Genomic DNA, 17,339 nt, shown 5'->3' with positions numbered 1-17,339 from the left:
CCTGTTCACTCCTGTGGGGGGGGACCAGAGCTACATGGGTGCCATCAATGGCACCAATGACATTGGGGATATGTCCAAGGGCATAGAAGTCACCTTTCACTGTAGGCAAATCTTCCAACTAAGGGAAAATTATGTATCTCCTTACGTGTTTCAGCAGGGCAGACAACACTCTGGACAAAACGTTGGAAAACATAGGCTGGGACATCCCTGATGCCATGGCCACTGTCATCTGGAATGACCCACTTGCAAGGAAATGGAGCACTGACAGCACCTGCACGTCAGGGGGGATTCCAGTGGGATGGCTGATTGGTGACATCAGGTCTGGCTCTAACTGGGTACATAGTTCCTGGATTGTTTCACAGTCAAACCTGTAGGTGATGATGACATGTCGTTCTTCCATTGTCAACAGGTCCACGAGCGGTCGGTACACTGGAGGATTCCGCCATCTTCTCACATGTCCCAGCTGATTGTGCCTACGAAGGACAACAGCAACGAATCAGTCATTTTTCATCCAGGTGTGTACCCACAGTTACACACAAGACTACACCAATCAAAAAACCCTTCCTGTATATGTGTTGAGTGTAGGCCTAGCTATGTGTGACGCAGAGGTAAATGAAGCCATGTGGGCCCCTGAAATGGCAGCTGCCTGACCTCTAAACTGGGACAATGGGATTGTGGGGTAACAGCGCTGGCGTTGCACACCATGGCGGTAGGCGGTCGTAGACCGCGGCGCAATGCAGCATTGGTTAACACTGGACCCTATGGGTCCCAGGAGCCAATGAACAGGTGCGCCGGCGGTGATGATGCGCACCGCCGCGGACGTCACCGCCATTTTCTATCTGTTCAATCACTACCTGACCTTCGACAGGAGAGGACCTACACTGCAAGTGCTGCTGTGACCTCGGTCTGGAAGCGACGATGGCTGCTGCGTCGGGGGAAAGGGCCCCTGCCTTCACTGCTCAGGAGTTGGAGAAACTGGTAGACGGGGTCCTCCCCCAGTACACGCTACTCTACGGTCCTCCAGACCAACAGGTTAGTGCACAGGGAGCACGTTGTGTGGGCTAGGCCTGGGTGGAGAGGGCTGGTTGGAAGAGGAAAGGGGGCAGAGTTCAGCGAACAATAATGCATGTCAAATAATGGGCCACATGGCTAGAGTAGGGAGGGGGGCCACTCATATCGACGGTGCAGTTGTTGATGACTTCTCCGCTTCCCTTGTGCATGTCATGTAGGTCAGCGCCCACCAGAAGAGGGACATTTGGCGTGCCATCGCCAAGGAGGTCCGGACCCTGGGGGCCCACCAGAGACGGGGCACCCACTGCCGGAAAAGATGGGAGGACATTCGCCGCTGCAGCAAGAAGACGGCGGAGGCTCAGCTGGGGATGGCCTCCCAACGTGGAGGGGTGCCCGTCGCACCATGACCCCCCTGATGTTCCGGATCCTGGCGGTGGCCTACCCGGAGTTGGATGGGTTCTTGAGGGCATCACAGCAGACACAAGGGGGTGAGTACAACCTCATTCTGCGGACTTTGCGCGCAGTATAGGGGTCTGGGTGGGGGAGGAGGCCTGTGGGTGTACCTAGGCCAGGCAGAAACACGAAGACTAGGCCCCTCTGTAATGCAGCCAATGTGGCACTGTACCCCACCTCAGTAGAGTGCCAAGTCGAGGTATAGTTGCCCCTGTGGCATCCACGTGTGCAGATGTCCACCATTCCCATGTAGGCCATATCCCAGAAATTGCATATGCAGAGGGCAGGAGCACGGCGTAATGCAGGGGGCTGCTGTATCTGTCTTGTCCGCCAACGGTCGCGGTATCCCATGCACTCAACCTGTCTTTCTTCTGTCTCCCCCCCCCCTTGCTCTGCTCTCCCTGTTCTTTTGTGCATCAGCATCATCAGGCGGAGGTACAGTGGCACCGGAGCACGAGGGAGCTGCATCCCACATGGCCATGGAGGGCCACACCACGGACTCAGAATGCACCAGTGAGACGGAGAGCGAGGGGAGCTTCACGTCGGCCACCGGATCACCAACCAGCGACACGGACTCGTCCGACGATGGGAGTTCCCTTCTGGTGGCGGCACCATCTGTGCACCCCACTTCTACAGGTACAGCCGCCACCTCCCCTACCAGCACCGCCCTCCCAGCAGCCCCTCAGCCTTCGCCCCGTGCCCGCTCGCCCAGGAGGGTGGGCATCACCTTCTCCCCAGGCACCTCAGGCCCTGCCCCAGTCACCCCTGCTGCCCTCAGTGAGGAGGCCATTGACCTCCTCAGGTCACTCACTGTTGGGCAGTCTACCATTGTGAATGCCATCCAGGGTGTAGAACGAGAGTTGCAACACGGTAATGCATTCCTGGAGGGCATTCATTCTGGTCAGGCTGTCCTTCAGCAAACCCTGCAATCTCTGGCCTCAGCCCTGATGGCAGCCATTGTCCCTGTGTCTAGCCTCCCCCCTCCAACCTCCTCCACCCAGACCCAATCCCCTGTACCCCAGCCCATCCCAAGCACACCTACAGACCAGCATGCACACAAGTCAGCACACACAAGTAGCTCAAGCAAACATAGGCACCACACAACCCACAGGCACTCACGCAAGCATCACACACATACAGACACAGCAACATCCACTGCCTCCACTGTGTCCCCCTCCTCCTCTTCTCCCTCCTCCCTCCCAGTCTCGTCTACACACACACCTGCATGCACCACATCTACAGGCACCAGGAATCGCACCAGGACACCCAGCACCACAAGCCGCTCACCTGCACTCACCACCTCCACTGCCATTTACACGTCCCCTGTGTCCTCTCCCAGTGTGTCTGTGACGCCCCCTCCCAAAGTACACAAATGCCGGCAAACACACACCCAACATCCATCCACCTCACGACAGCCTCCAGTACCTGCACCCAAATCACCTAAAGTGACACCTCCTACAACCACCTCCTCTTCCTCCACTCCCAGACCCCCTCCAACTACCCATCCCAGTGTCCGTCAGAAACTGTCCCTCTGTAAAGTTGACCTTTTTGCCCCCCCCTCCAATTCATCAGTCCGTCGTAGCGCCTCAGCCAAAAAGCCTCCAATACCAGTGGTGCCTGTTCAAGGTATGTGGAGTGCACCGGCCACCAGGGCAGGCAGTGTGACCCGGAGCCAAGGTTCCTTGCAGCCCACCCCCTGTAAAGGCTCTGAAATTGGAGAGTGGACGACGGGACCGTGTGAAGCCTCCTGGTGGGAAACCAACTCACATGGGTTCCAAGGGGATTGGAGAGTCAGCTGTGACTCCACCAAAGGTGGGGAAGGCCCAGAGGAAGTCTGGCCAGCATGTTGTGAGTATCACGGCGGAGAAGGGCGCCATCATTCCCGGCGGTCGAGACCCAACCGCCAGCACTGTCGTCACTGGTCAGGAGACCACCGCCACCACCGGAGTCAGTGCCCAGGAGGGCCCAAGTGTCGTCACTGGTCAGGAGACCACCGCCGGAGTCATAGCCCAGGAGGGCCCAAGTATCGTCACTGGTCAGGAGACCACCGCCGGAGTCATAGCCCAGGAGGCCCCAAGTATCGTCACTGGTCAGGAGACCACCGCCGGAGTCATAGCCCAGGAGGGCCCAAGTATCGTCACTGGTCAGGAGACCACCGCCGGAGTCATAGCCCAGGAGGGCCCAAGTATCGTCACTGGTCAGGAGACCACCGCCGGAGTCATAGCCCAGGAGAGCCCAAGTATCGTCACTGGTCAGGAGACCACTGCCGGAGTCAGTACCCAGGAGGGCCCCGGCTGCCACAGCCCAGGTGGGCTATGATGGAACGTCATGCCATACACCAATGCCCAGTCTAGGGAACGTCATGCCACACACCAATGTCCGGACCAGAACCGCCATGGCAAAGCACCGCTGAACAGGGCAAGCACCGCCATGGTGAAGACCGCTGAACAGGGCAAGCACCGCCATGGCAAAGCACCGCTGAACAGTCCAGAGACTGCCATGGCAAAGCACCGCTGAACAGTCCAGAACCGCCATGGCAAAGCACCGCTGAACAGTCCCGAACCACCATGGTGAAGACCGCTGAACAGGGCAAGCACCGCCATGGTGATGAACAGTCCAGAACTGCCATGGCAAAGCACCGCTGAACAGTCCCGAACCGCCATGGTGAAGACCGCTGAACAGGGCATGCACCGGGTAAGAATGAATAGACCGCTACATCAAGCATCCTTATCCCATGTGCAGCTGGGACAGTGACAGGACAGGCACTTTCACGGGGAGACTAATCCAGTCTGGGCACCAGTCCCCCTCACGAGCCATTGGCGGATGTTATCTACTTGCGAAATTGAGCCTTTGCACTCCCCAGGATGGCACAGTGGGAAAGCCACCCACTGTAGAGACTTGAGAGACTGTGGCTTTGCACTCCCCAGGATAGCACAGTGGGCAAGCCACCCACTTGTGAGACTTGAGAGACTGTGGCTTTGCACTCCCCAGGATGGCACAGTGGGCAAGCCACCCACTGTAGAGACTTGAAAGACTGTGGCTTTGCACTCCCCAGGATGGCACAGTGGGCAAGCCACCCACTTGTTAGACTTGAGAGACTGTGGCTTTGCACTCCCCAGGATGGCACAGTGGGCATGGAGCCCCGTCGTGGATCTGGCTTTGCAGTCATCCGGCTGAGGTGCCCCCCCCTTCCCTTCCCCCTGAGGTGCCTGTAGTATTTCTATCTGATGCCCCGGCAGTGTTCTCTCCGATTGTCGTCAGGTATCTATTGTGGGCCTCGCCCATGCATTTTTGGACTAGTGGTGCACGGACATTGATATGTACATATCTGCACTACTTCTCGTACTGTATATATTTCTGAAAGATTTTCATATATATCTGTATATTTTTGCTAAACTTGTTTATTGCAACATTACAATGTTTGAACGGATCTCGCTTTGTCTTTGCATTCTTCCGGGGAGATTGTGGGTTGTTACTGTGAGGTTTGGAAATGCATTGGTGTGTATGTTGTAATATGCGAGGGTGGGGGTGGGTGTGGGTGTGTTTCGTGGGTGTCCCCCTAACTTTTGCCTCCCCCTCCCCCATGTCGTAGGTGCAGTACTCACCGTTGTCTTCGGCGCCTACGTAGATGGTGGTCGTAGAGGAGCAGAAAGACAAGCGCTGGGAGTATTTGGAGTTCTGGCTCCATGGAGTCCTCCTTCCTCGTGGGATGTGTTCAGGTGAGCGTTTTCCCATTGCAAAAGCAGTTTCCGCCGTCTTTTTATCCACGGTTTATCCGCCCCGGAAAAGGTGGCGGATTGGCGGGTTGTAATACTATGGGCGGTACATTGACTTCCGCCTGTCTGTTGGCGGTGACCGCCGCGCTGCTTGTCTGTACCGCCGTGGCGGGCAGTGTGTTAAAGTGGTTGTCTTTGTTGGTGGTTTCCACCAGGGTCATAATTCCCTTTTTTTGTCTGCCGGCCTGTTTGCGGTATTACCGCATCTTTAACACCGTCCGCCAGGGTTGTAATGACCCCCATTGTGCTATCATTTGTGTATGTGTTTGATGAATGCCTGTTTCTCTAATTTTTGTGTATTGTTTTACGGTCAAATCATCAACAATGTTAGGGCCAGGGTCCCCGGCATCCAGTAATGACTCAGTGGTGGGGTCCCCAGATTCCAATAATGATGCAGTTGGTGGTCTCCTAGTTACAGTATTGACAAAGTGGGAGACCACAGAAGACAAAAGGTTAAGAGCCACTGCTCTACAGCAAAATAAGCCCTTTGTGAGTTTCAAAGTACCCCAAAACACAGTCTGTCTGACTGGTGGTTATCAACAAACAATGAAAAGATAATTTCAATTCCAGTATATCAACTGCTTGTTTAGCAATTGTGTCTTCTTGAAGTTGAGTTTCTATCCAGATTCTTGTTTGAATATCTGTGCTATCCTTTCTACATCTTCTATTGCTTGCCTGGGATTAGATTCATAAACACATTGTAGGTATATGCCAAGATTACGAGGGCCATGTGCTCGACTAAGAGCCACAATCTTACCCCACTGTTCAATCACAACTAAGTAAGGTCCCAATAATAACTCAAACAATTGTGGAAGACTGACAATACCTGTTGAGTTCATCGACCAATTAGAAATAATCCTGAGGTCTGATAATTCCGCACTACCAACTTCTGAGATTTTTATATAGCTTTCCTGTAAAGCTGTTGGGTATGCTAAATATCTTCAAAGTGTCTCACAGTAAATGCCCACTGCACTTGGTAAAATGCCTTTTCTGAATGTAGAGGAATCAGCCCAAACTTCTTACCCTTAGCTGTTGCTCAAGCCAACAAGGAAACTGCAAAGTTAGTATGTGAGGTTGTGTCTTTTCCTGGAAAAAACATGTATAGGAGATTCTAGATACACATTATGTTAACTGAGTTTATTTGCCAGAACACTTGCATAGATGCTAGTTAATAACTCACCCAATCATTTCCTGACTAATAATAGAGGAAACGTTTTTTGAAGGTCTTCCTGTTTATGGAATCTAAACCAGCCGCTTTAATTTTGGGTATGCAATAACTGAGTACATTTGCATTCTTAGAGTATTTTCTGCTCTGTGACGTTTAGGAAAAAGTACGTGCACAAAAGATTTAGGCCCATATTTATACAAAATGACGCAAAACTGCGCTAATGCAGTTATTCTGCATTTTGTTTCGCCCGAGCTAGCACGAGCTGTATGCCATATTTAAGGTATGATATATGAGGGCGCTAAGGAATGGAGAACGTAAAAAAAAATGACGTTAACCATTGCGCCCTTTCGTAATGAAAAAAGAGGTCAATGCTGCAAAAGTGGTGCAAAACCGTTTTGTGGTACGTAAACATGTTGCAAAAGGGTTACCACTGTTTTAGCCCTCATTAGCACCTAATTTAAACGCACAAGCAGGAAACAGAGCAATTGCAACTGAGAATGGAAGCACCAGGCCAGGGGAGACCCCAGGGAGACCCCAATCGCCTAAGCACCAGCCAGGAGGATCCACAGAAGTCCCTTGAGAAGGAGAAGAAAAAGTCCAAGTGCTGCTTTAGTGAGGAGGAGTACGACATCCTTGTCAGAGAGGTGACGGAGCACCAACACCAGCTCTTTGTCACCTCCAAATTGCCAATTGGTAGGAGAGAGGCTAAATGTGAGCAAATAGTGGACAAATTCAACTGCGTGGTAGAGGAGAAGAGAACTGTCAGTGAGTGCAAGAAGGGCTGGCATGATGAAAAGTGCAGAACTAAGGAGAAATCGGCCAAGAACAGAAAGGCATCACTGAAGACCTAGGGTGGAAGTCCTGCACCACAGGAGGACCTGGATGAGCTGGAGGAGATGGTTGCAGCAGTAATCCCAGAAGAGCTAGTCGCACAAATCCAATGACCGGACTGCGCAGACTACCAACCACCACCACAAATGCAGGGTAAGTTGCAATGGGGAATTAACTGAAATCTTACAAATGCCAGAAGGGAGGTAGACAGGCATCGCCCAATGCATGCTGAAGGATTGCATGGGGTCACATTTGCCATGAATCAAGGTGCCCCATCCCCACACAAGCAACACATTTATACACACCTTGGTTGTGATAGGCACTCCAACATATACACAACATGGAAATATGCCAATCACCAGGGCTACACTTCACCACATAAATATGCAGCACATTGGCTGGAAGGGACGTGTAAATGCTGTGCCTGTGGCTGTGCCATCACAGCACCCCTTGCATATTGTCAAACTTCCTGTACCCACACAGCTTAGACATCTGAGACTAGGACAGATGTCAATATCATTGAGTGGGCTCAGGGTGGTGTAGCTCGCAAAAATGCCCCCCTTCCTCCTTGTTGTATTGTCATTAAACGAGTGCTTCATCTTGCAGCACACATTGAAAGGCCACCTTAGTTAACATGACTTGTACATTTACAGGAAGGGACACCACCCTGCACATAAAGAAATCAACCCATCAAGGCAGCCACTCCTTCATCATGCTGCAACATTGCCTGTCTCTGTGCAGGGAGAACAAATCAGTGCATCCACAGCCCAGTAAATATGGCACCCCCCTGCGTAACTAACCTGGTGCAGTGTTGTGCTACACATATTGGTGCTGACCTGAACTGTGCCACAAGAGAAAAATCTGCACTAAAGCTTGCAACCTGTGGAACAAAATACGTACAGGGTGAACCCAGAACAACTCAGACACAACCATATTACCCACATGGGAATGGGCAAACAAAAGAACAAATACAACACATGTTGCATGTCTGTGAACATTATGGTGCCCATTACGACATTGGTGGCTGTCAGAGGCCGCCCGCCAAAATCCTGTGTTGGAAAGACCGCCAGTGCGGTCTTCCCTCCGTGGTAGACATTACGAAATTCCCCCTACGACGATGGGTGGAAACCGTGTTTCGGGCTGGCATCTCTGTGGGGAACTCACCACAACATTTACACTGGCTTGTAGCGATCACCATTGTTGGGGTGCACTTATCACTGCCTGTAAATTGGCCAGTGGAAAGCACAAAGGAGCTGCCCATGGGAGCCCCTGCACTGCCCATGCCAAGAGCATGGGCACTGCAGGGGCACCCAGGGGCATCCCACACCCAATTACCACCAGCCATTGCATGGTCGATGGACCACCATGCAAAGGCTGTTGAGAAAGTGGGATAATAATCTGGAGGGCAGCGCTGACTGCAGTGCTGGCCTGGAGGATTAAGACCGGTAGCACCGCCACCATAGGCAGGTGGCAACCTGGCAGTGCCAGGCCATTGGACCATGGTGCTTACACCATGGTCCTAATGTGCCAGTTGGAACACTGCTGTTGGCAGTGGTCTAAGCGCTACTGCAAGTCTGGTGGTCATAGGACTGGCAGACTCGTTATGAGGGCCCATGTCTGCAGTGGTACAAGTGGCTGCAATCCCACCATCAAACAAGAGAGAGGCCCTTATAAAGCTGGAAATGAAGGTGGGTGCCTATGTACCAAATTAGGCTGGATCACGCACTGACATTTAGAAAACTCAGGGGGTCATTCACGAATGACTGAAGCACCGCCAACAGGCTGGCGGTGCTTCAAAGCCCATTCCGACTGCGGTGGTAAAGCCGCAGTCTGAAAACCGGGTCCAGCGGTTTCCCACCGGATTTCCCCCGGCTGGGTTAATCCTCCATGGGGATTCTGACCCCCTTCCCGCCACCCTGTTTCTGGCTGTTTTTACCGCCAGGAACAGGATGGCGGGAACGGGTGTCCTGGGGCCCCTGGGGGCCCCTGCACTGCCCATGCCAATGGCATGGGCAGTGCAGGGGCCCCCTAACAGGGCCCCAGCCTGCTTTTCACTGTCTGCCTAGCAGACAGTGAAAAGCGCGACGGGTGCTACTGCACCCGTCGCACACCTGCAACACCGCCGGCTCCATTCGGAGCCGGCTTCAGTGTTGCAGGCCCCTTTTCCGCTGGGCCGGCTGGCGCTAACTTGGCTAGCGCCCGCAGGCCCGGCACAAAAGTTGAAATGGCCCCAGCGGTCTTTTGACCGCGGAGCGGCCATATGGCAGTTACCGCATGGCGGGCGGCTACCGCCACCCGCCACGGTTAGAATGAGGGCCTCAGTCTTGACCAAAAATCAAAAGCCCATGGGCCATCCCTGTGACAGTGTTAAGTCAGTTGTGCAGCCCCAAAGCCGCATCCCTTGCACCATAGTGCAAGGATGGCTGCGTTGAAGTAGAGAATATTGTTGTGTAAGAAGGAGCACCTTCTTGCACAACAATAAACTGATATGACAGTCTGCTTGGCCCATGTGTGCTGTGTAATGCAGCACACATAGACAAAGGAAAACATGAGAAGGAATTAAAGTATACGCCAACATTGCGCCATGCTTATGCCACCCCTGGGGTGGTGTTAGATATTGGCGCTGCCTCAGGTCTACAAAAACACATAAATCGGGGGCATCATCAAAATGCAATGGGTGTTGGTGTGGCCCACCCACAGCAACAGCCATTGCATGCCACTTCCACGCAATACAACGCAGCTTGTAGCGCCACCGGCATGTCGCTTTATGTGACACTCCGGTGGTACTAGGAGCTAAAAATATATGCCACATAATGTACAATAACAACCTTGTGCCCTTAACTAGTCACTGAGCTTCCACTACCAAATAAATGATGTGCCATGTCAACTGCCACAACAATCTAAGGTTGATTTTGCACCATCTCATTGCAGAGGATGATGGCTTTCCTCCTGCCGACCTGTCTGTCCTGGATTTCAATGATGACCTGGATGACCAGCTGAAAACCATCAATGAACAGACTCTCCAGGATGTCCTAGGATCTCTCCAGACACCACCTCCAGTTGCAAGGAGGACACACAGCATTACGGGGTCTCCACATGAACCATTCAACAACCAAAATATACCACCTGCCAGTACTGACACAGCCCTGGATTCCTAGGACCCAGAGACCAGCTTTCAGAGGACAGTGGTAGGAGTCCAGCGGAAGCTAGCCAAGCAGGTGCGGCTGTGGATAAAGACCACAGGAGGCAGCCCAGAGGAGGTAAGACTGCTACCATTCGAGGCACACACTCCCTACTGCGTGGACTCCAGCAGTCCCTGGCGGCCATAGCTTCTGCTATGAGGGAGAGGCCACAACAGTTGCCGTCCCAAACTGGCAGCAGCATTGCAGACAACAGGCTGAAGTCCATTTAGCGGGAAGTGGCCTCCCTCAAGGAAGACATGGCTGTCTACCACTGCGATGTTGCAGCTATATTGAAAAATCAGCAGTTCCTCCTTGCTGCAGTGATGCTTTATGTCTTACCACAAATGGCAGCTGCTGGGAATTTGGACTCCACATCTTTATCCCCTGAAGTGTGTGTGGCCCCTCTACAGCAGCACCACCAATGGCACGAGGGGCACCACACACATCAGAGGATGAAGATGTGGAAGAATTTACTTTAAGTAGGAAGAGTACCCGGTAGCACCAGTCTATGCCAAATGGACAGTTCTCCTTAGTTCTGGCCTTAAGATCATCCCAGTGCTGTGACAGTAGGAAATGTGCTGTCTTCACCCACCCACTGTTGACTTGTCTGCTATGCACTGTCATTGTCTCTGACACACCAATTGGCAATTTTGTTCCTCCTCACTAATGGACACTACTCCTAAGCATGTGCCATGGCATGTCCCTCAACCCTGGACTCTGATTGTGTTATATCCATGACTTTCACTAATGGGGTCTCAGACTTGGACGTTGTAAATAATTCACATTCACACTTCCACCTGTATATAAACACCCTGTACACATTTAGTATGTCTACGTTTCCCGTGATCCATCTACTCAGCTAAATGATTGAATTCTGTGAATCAATGTCAGTGATTACAGAATAGCAGTACATGAGTGCAGGAATGTGGGACACAAAGCTACACATAAGGACGCTAACATGAGAAAGGTGTATGATGGTGTTGTCTGATACAACCAATTCACTGAGCATAAAAACAAAAATGTATGCAGATATCATTTACTTTTGACATACGGCAGGTATGGCTGACAACCAAGTCAATGGCAATATAGCCAGCTGGGATTCCCAGAACAACTCATTTGTGTGGTTCAGAGGTAGCTAACCTCATCAGGGATGGGCACCTGTCAGTGTTGCAGGATACAGTTCCAATTATGCCTGTTTTCAGATGTGTCACAGTTCCCAAAATTGAAACTACAGGACCCCACCAATGACAGCTGAAGTACCAGACTTACCTGTTCAAGACAAAGTACACATAGACATTGTGAATGGCGGGTATACTAGATAGGAAATGCATGGACCAGTAGACGTGATGTTGTAGACAATGTGAAAGCTCCTTCGTCAAAAGGAGAAGCACATGGTAAATCAGGGATATCAAGACAGTAAGGATTCCATAGACCATTCCCTCAATTTTCCCAGTGCACTCATGGGAAGACCCAGATACTCAGGGAACTTACACAAAATGTATGCTATTATAAAGAGGATTTATTATAAAAACATTGCCCTATATATTAACTAAAACCTACTCTATCCTAAACTAACCTATACTAACTATATTCATAAAAAAACCACATATATCTAACCTAATCTAAACTTATCTTACACATGGAAGTCCACACTCTAAACATTGTCCCCCCACCCCCTTAAGAAATAAGATACAAGTAGGATAACAATAACTATAACTACACATGTACTAACTCATCCTCTGGCATAAACAAATATATTTTTTTTTGTAAAACGTTTTATATTTTTATATATATATTTTTCTATAAACACATATACCCCAACATGACCTCCCACCCAACCCCCACCAATAAAAACATAATAAGAATAAACCCACTCCCCCACTATTCTTAACCTAACTTATGCCTACCCTACACAAACCTAATACTATCTAAAACCCAACCTAAAACTTATCAAAACTTTAATAGGAAGATGAAGGAACTGGGAGGTAGTCCACAAGCCCAAATGTTCGTTTCTTTCCCTTCTTGATTTTTTTTTAATGAACTTTAGCACCCTCCTGTTTTCAGGTGATTCCTCTTCCAATTTGTCCAGTGGCTTGAGGATTGCATTCAGGTCCCTCCTGAGGTCCAGCTCAAATTGAGTTGGTACACCAGCTTCTGGTGGCAGTACCTGTGGCTGTGTGGAGACAGGTGGAGCTGATGTTGAGGGCGTAGGTCAAGCTGTTCCCCCCTGCTTCCCTGAGGAGCTTGCTCCTGTGTCCATTGGTGCCTGCTTTGTCGGACCACCATGCGCAAAAGCTCGCCATTCCCCCGAATCTTTCTCATGCCTGACTCGCCTGGCTATCTTGCGGTATCCCAGTTCCACTTCACGGATGTGGCAGTAATGCTCTGCTCTCTTCATGAACACGCGCCTTTGCTCATGAGTCATGTTGGTTTCTGAAATATGAGGACAAGCAAGCATCAGTATTAGCAGTGGGTGGAGTTTGTACAGATTTTTAAATTACACTACAACAGCAACTAACACATACAGTCCAACACACATTCCTCAACAATGACTTACTTTGCATCTATGTCTATTTCCAACCAGACATCACCAGTATCATGTACATGTCAGTGAGATGGTGGCAATCCATTGTAAATCAAAAGGGCCCAGAGCTGATAGGAACAAATACAACCCTGATCAACATTTATGTTATCTAACTTGTGAGGATCACATGCCTCTACAGGTCTGGATTTACTGTCTCCCTGGGCATAAGGGGACTGGGCATGCAATTCACCTCCTCAACACCCCTGGTGATACATCAAAGCCTGACCACTCATTATGGAGTCAAGCTGTGGCCCATATTATAGTGGGATGCTAACTACCAGCCTCCTATTCTGAGGTTTGGTTAATCTACATTTATGTGTCCTGGTGTAAGACCTAGACTGAGCATATGTTACAAGGGGCCACGCCATTTCCCACGATGTGCCCACATGTACAACTGATGCAATGTTGACAGAAGAAAGGTTGGGTAAAGCCTGAGCTGCACATCACAGTTGTCAACACATTACAGAACAAAAGCCCCCTACCCTGTGCTATGTAGTCCTACATGTGTTAAACGGCGCACACAAGGTGGCTGTATGGATGGCTTAAAGCCACAGTGATTGTGGCACTGCATTGGGTGCTGTAACTGTATCCTAAAACGTGTTACATCATTAGCACAAACATGACATACATCATCAAAGTACCAGCTAAACACACACAATTCACATCATATGCACATGCATATGTGATGTGACCTACATCAATCGCAATTATCATGGTGGCGGGACCATGTTGTGAAAACTGCAGACATCTGGTGTGGAAGAATCATAGATGTTTGCCACAGCCATCTGGAGTGGAGTTGTCCATACTACTGACTGTTGTGCAGCACATTATGGCTCCTTGCAGTCCTACAAAGTCATCATATCTGAAGGTAACTGAGGTTACATGGTGTGTGTGTCCTACATAATCACCCTAGTGACCTGCAGATAGAACCCACATCTGTACCATTCTGTCAATAAGTGTATGCTATATGTGGCACACAGTCCTGACAATGGTGCTATGACAAAGTGGTTATCAACAGGCATGCTATGTACATGTAAAGCTGCCCTGTGACCTATAATGATAGACAGCAATGAATATGTGGCCAGCCATAACTATTCCTATTGTACACAATTCCATGCCAGATCACGTTGGCTGGTGAACTACATGCAAGCCATTCTCATTGCATAACATTCCAACATACATGATGTTACCATCCATCCTCCTGTGATGTTAGATCATTGATCAGGCCAAAAACGTCTGTCATTGCACTCCACACTTCTGACTGACTCACGACATTCCCCTGGATTTGCTCACAGGTCACACAATATGACACTTACTGGATGCTTCGGGTCTTGAAAACGAGTCACCTCTCCAGTGGTGTAGGGCACTGGTGTACCTGCAAGACATGAATGGAAAACATTGCTTAGTGTAAAAGCCAAGTTTCAGTATATGGACAACATTGTACAGTTTAAAATTGTTAGGCTGTGTGAGGTAATCATCCTAGTGGTAGATCATAGTAACTGACCAACATGATCACTCAATCACACATACTCTCAGATAAGGTAGACCCATGCACCTACAAACCACCACTGTCCCTGACACTCCTGTTGTACTTCTCACTGCACCATTTATACATGGGATTGACATTCAGCTGTCTGTTAACACGACACCTCAATTACCATAAGGGACTGCTTGATAATGTATAATCCATCTGAGGGGCATGCAATGGTTATTGCAGTGCCTGGACCATTGTAACACCCATAGCGTTTCAGCCTGCATCAGATGCTGTATACATCTACATCATTGTCACAGCAAACTGACAAACTAATACCCTGGGGTTGTGTGGGTATTCCAAGGTGTTGAGGAATGGCATCATACATCCTTCAGTGAAATAAGTAATATGTGTGTGCCATATCAAGGAACACATACTTTCAAAATTGCTATGGGAGTGTACTCATGTGAAGTTGATGTACCTCCCTGCACACTGATTGGATGAAATCATGGATGTAGTGCCAATAGTGTGTGGCCTGCCATTGTTGCCATGGTATACCATTGTTAGTCTAGTGAGGGATAAGAACATGGGCATAGAAATACATCTCAACCCAGACACACTTCTCAGTGGTCAAAGGATGTATCTGGTGGTGCAGGTTAGTGAGTGGTGTGCCAGTGATGGAGCTGATGCAGGGCAGCCCCATACTGTCAGTAAGAAGTGTCAGGCCTGTGGAACTGACTCAGCACATGTGTCTGATTATAGACATCTTATAGGTTGTCTGTGATACACAATGAATTGGAACATGGAACTGCCAGTGGTCTGGGCCATTGCATGATCAAGCACACTTACATGGCCTTGGGTAATTACACAAAGGGCCTGATAGAACTACAGTGGTGCATTACCAATTGTATCTGTACTGTCCTTGTGGACCTCAGTGCGCCCCTTACTCACCGCCATACACCCCTTACTCACCGCCATGTGTGTGCATAGTCAGAAATAAGTCACAGCATGATGCAGGTGTTGTCCAACATCATCTATTCATGTGAAGGTCAATGATGAACTCAGCAGGAGATGCAACAGATCATTACAACTACTGCTGGGTACATGGGGACTCTTCTCATACATTTATATGCTCAGATTACACACCTTCTTTCAGCAGCAGTTCTGAGTGCTGCAAAATGATACATAGGGAATTATCTTTTGACTCAGATGATAATACTTTAGGATCCCAACAATGTCTTGGGACCCCCTTTCATGCATGCTGCATGGCGCAGGCCTCATTTGTAGCTGCTCATTACCTAGTTACACTATGCATGCATCACAACACTTTGAGATGGTTGTGCAGGGCAAATTATACATTTGCTTCCTTGTTGTACAATTGAAATGCAGCCCTAACGTGGGGCAGAGACTCCTTATACAGGTTGCATACAACATTCCCACATCCATTGCATGCAGCACTCAAACTTAACAGCAACTGTCATGCACATGCCAACAAAATGAGATTGTATGGCAATGGGAGACTTACCAACTGTTCCATCAATTGCAATTCCCAAATGGTCAAGCAGACCCTGCTCCCTTAACACCGAATCAGCCCAGCAATGCTTAATGTGGTGGTCATTCTTCCTGTTGCAAAAATCTGGTAAGGTGGTGGAGCACCTTGCCCCACCGCAGCCGCCTTGGCTCCGTGGGGTAGCCAAGTATCACCTGTCCACCCAGTTACAGCATCATGGGGAGGCAGTGTGCCAGAAGCTAGATGAAACCCTCCCCCCAGCTCACCTGCACACATCCGGCTCATCCTCCCTTTCCCAGACATTCGCAATGGTGAATGGAGTTCACCCCCCAAAAAAAGAAAGAAAACTTAACGCTTAAACCTACCCACACTACCCAAACTACCACAGCTACTAAACTATCCTAGACAAACATCGACAATACAGAGACAAAAACAGTACACTCACTGTACGAAAGACAAGTTTTGAGACAATAGACAAAATGACACAGGACACAGCACAATGTACACTAAAAACGCAGCAAACACTCCACAAATCCACCAGCACCTAAACCACACAACCTCACACAGTCACAGAGAAACAGACTGTGAAGTTAAAGTGAAACTACACTCACTGTACCATGTTTGCAGGCAGGGTGTGCTGGTACATTACATCCTGAGCATGTGCGTCACGTTTTTAAGTCAGACATAATTTTTTTGATGCATGATGGTTAGGAGTCGTATTTTCACACCATTAGCGTGAAAAGGCCTGTGGATGTGCGATAGATGTACAGGGGCTATGCGTCTATTTTCTTTGGGGTATTGTATGGCATATGCGTATGCCTGAAAATAAATCATGCATGATGACATTGCGTGGATTCTTGTATTGTGTGCCTTGAGTGAACCCTGAGTAACTTAACATGTTACAGTGGTGTGCTACAATGGTATATATGTGATATGGCAACAAATGTGTGAATGTCCAGTAGAGTCATCACAGTGACAATGGTATGTTGGACCTATAGGTTTGTTTGTAAGTCTGCTGCATGCGATTACTCAATACCTAATTCACATGTGCATGTGTAGCTACACTGTGTCCACAGACATGTTGGCACATGTGTGCTATGTGTGTATACATGTGCACGTAAACTAATTTGGGTGTGGACTACATTGTCATGTCTGAGATACAGATGTACACATACCTACAACACCAAACGTGTTTGGTGGCCTATGTCCAACACATGTTAATGCATATGACAACCATGAAAGTTTCTACACACAGTACTCAGTGGACTTGGACTGCATTAACATTACGTCAACCCTGTTAATTTGCCTGTGTATGAGTGTTCATCTGTGGTGCATCATTGGATTTCCCTTCTT

Source organism: Pleurodeles waltl, chromosome 9 (genome assembly GCF_031143425.1).
Source record: "Pleurodeles waltl isolate 20211129_DDA chromosome 9, aPleWal1.hap1.20221129, whole genome shotgun sequence".
NCBI lineage: Eukaryota > Metazoa > Chordata > Amphibia > Caudata > Salamandridae > Pleurodeles > Pleurodeles waltl.
This window is presented reverse-complemented; position numbering follows the sequence as displayed.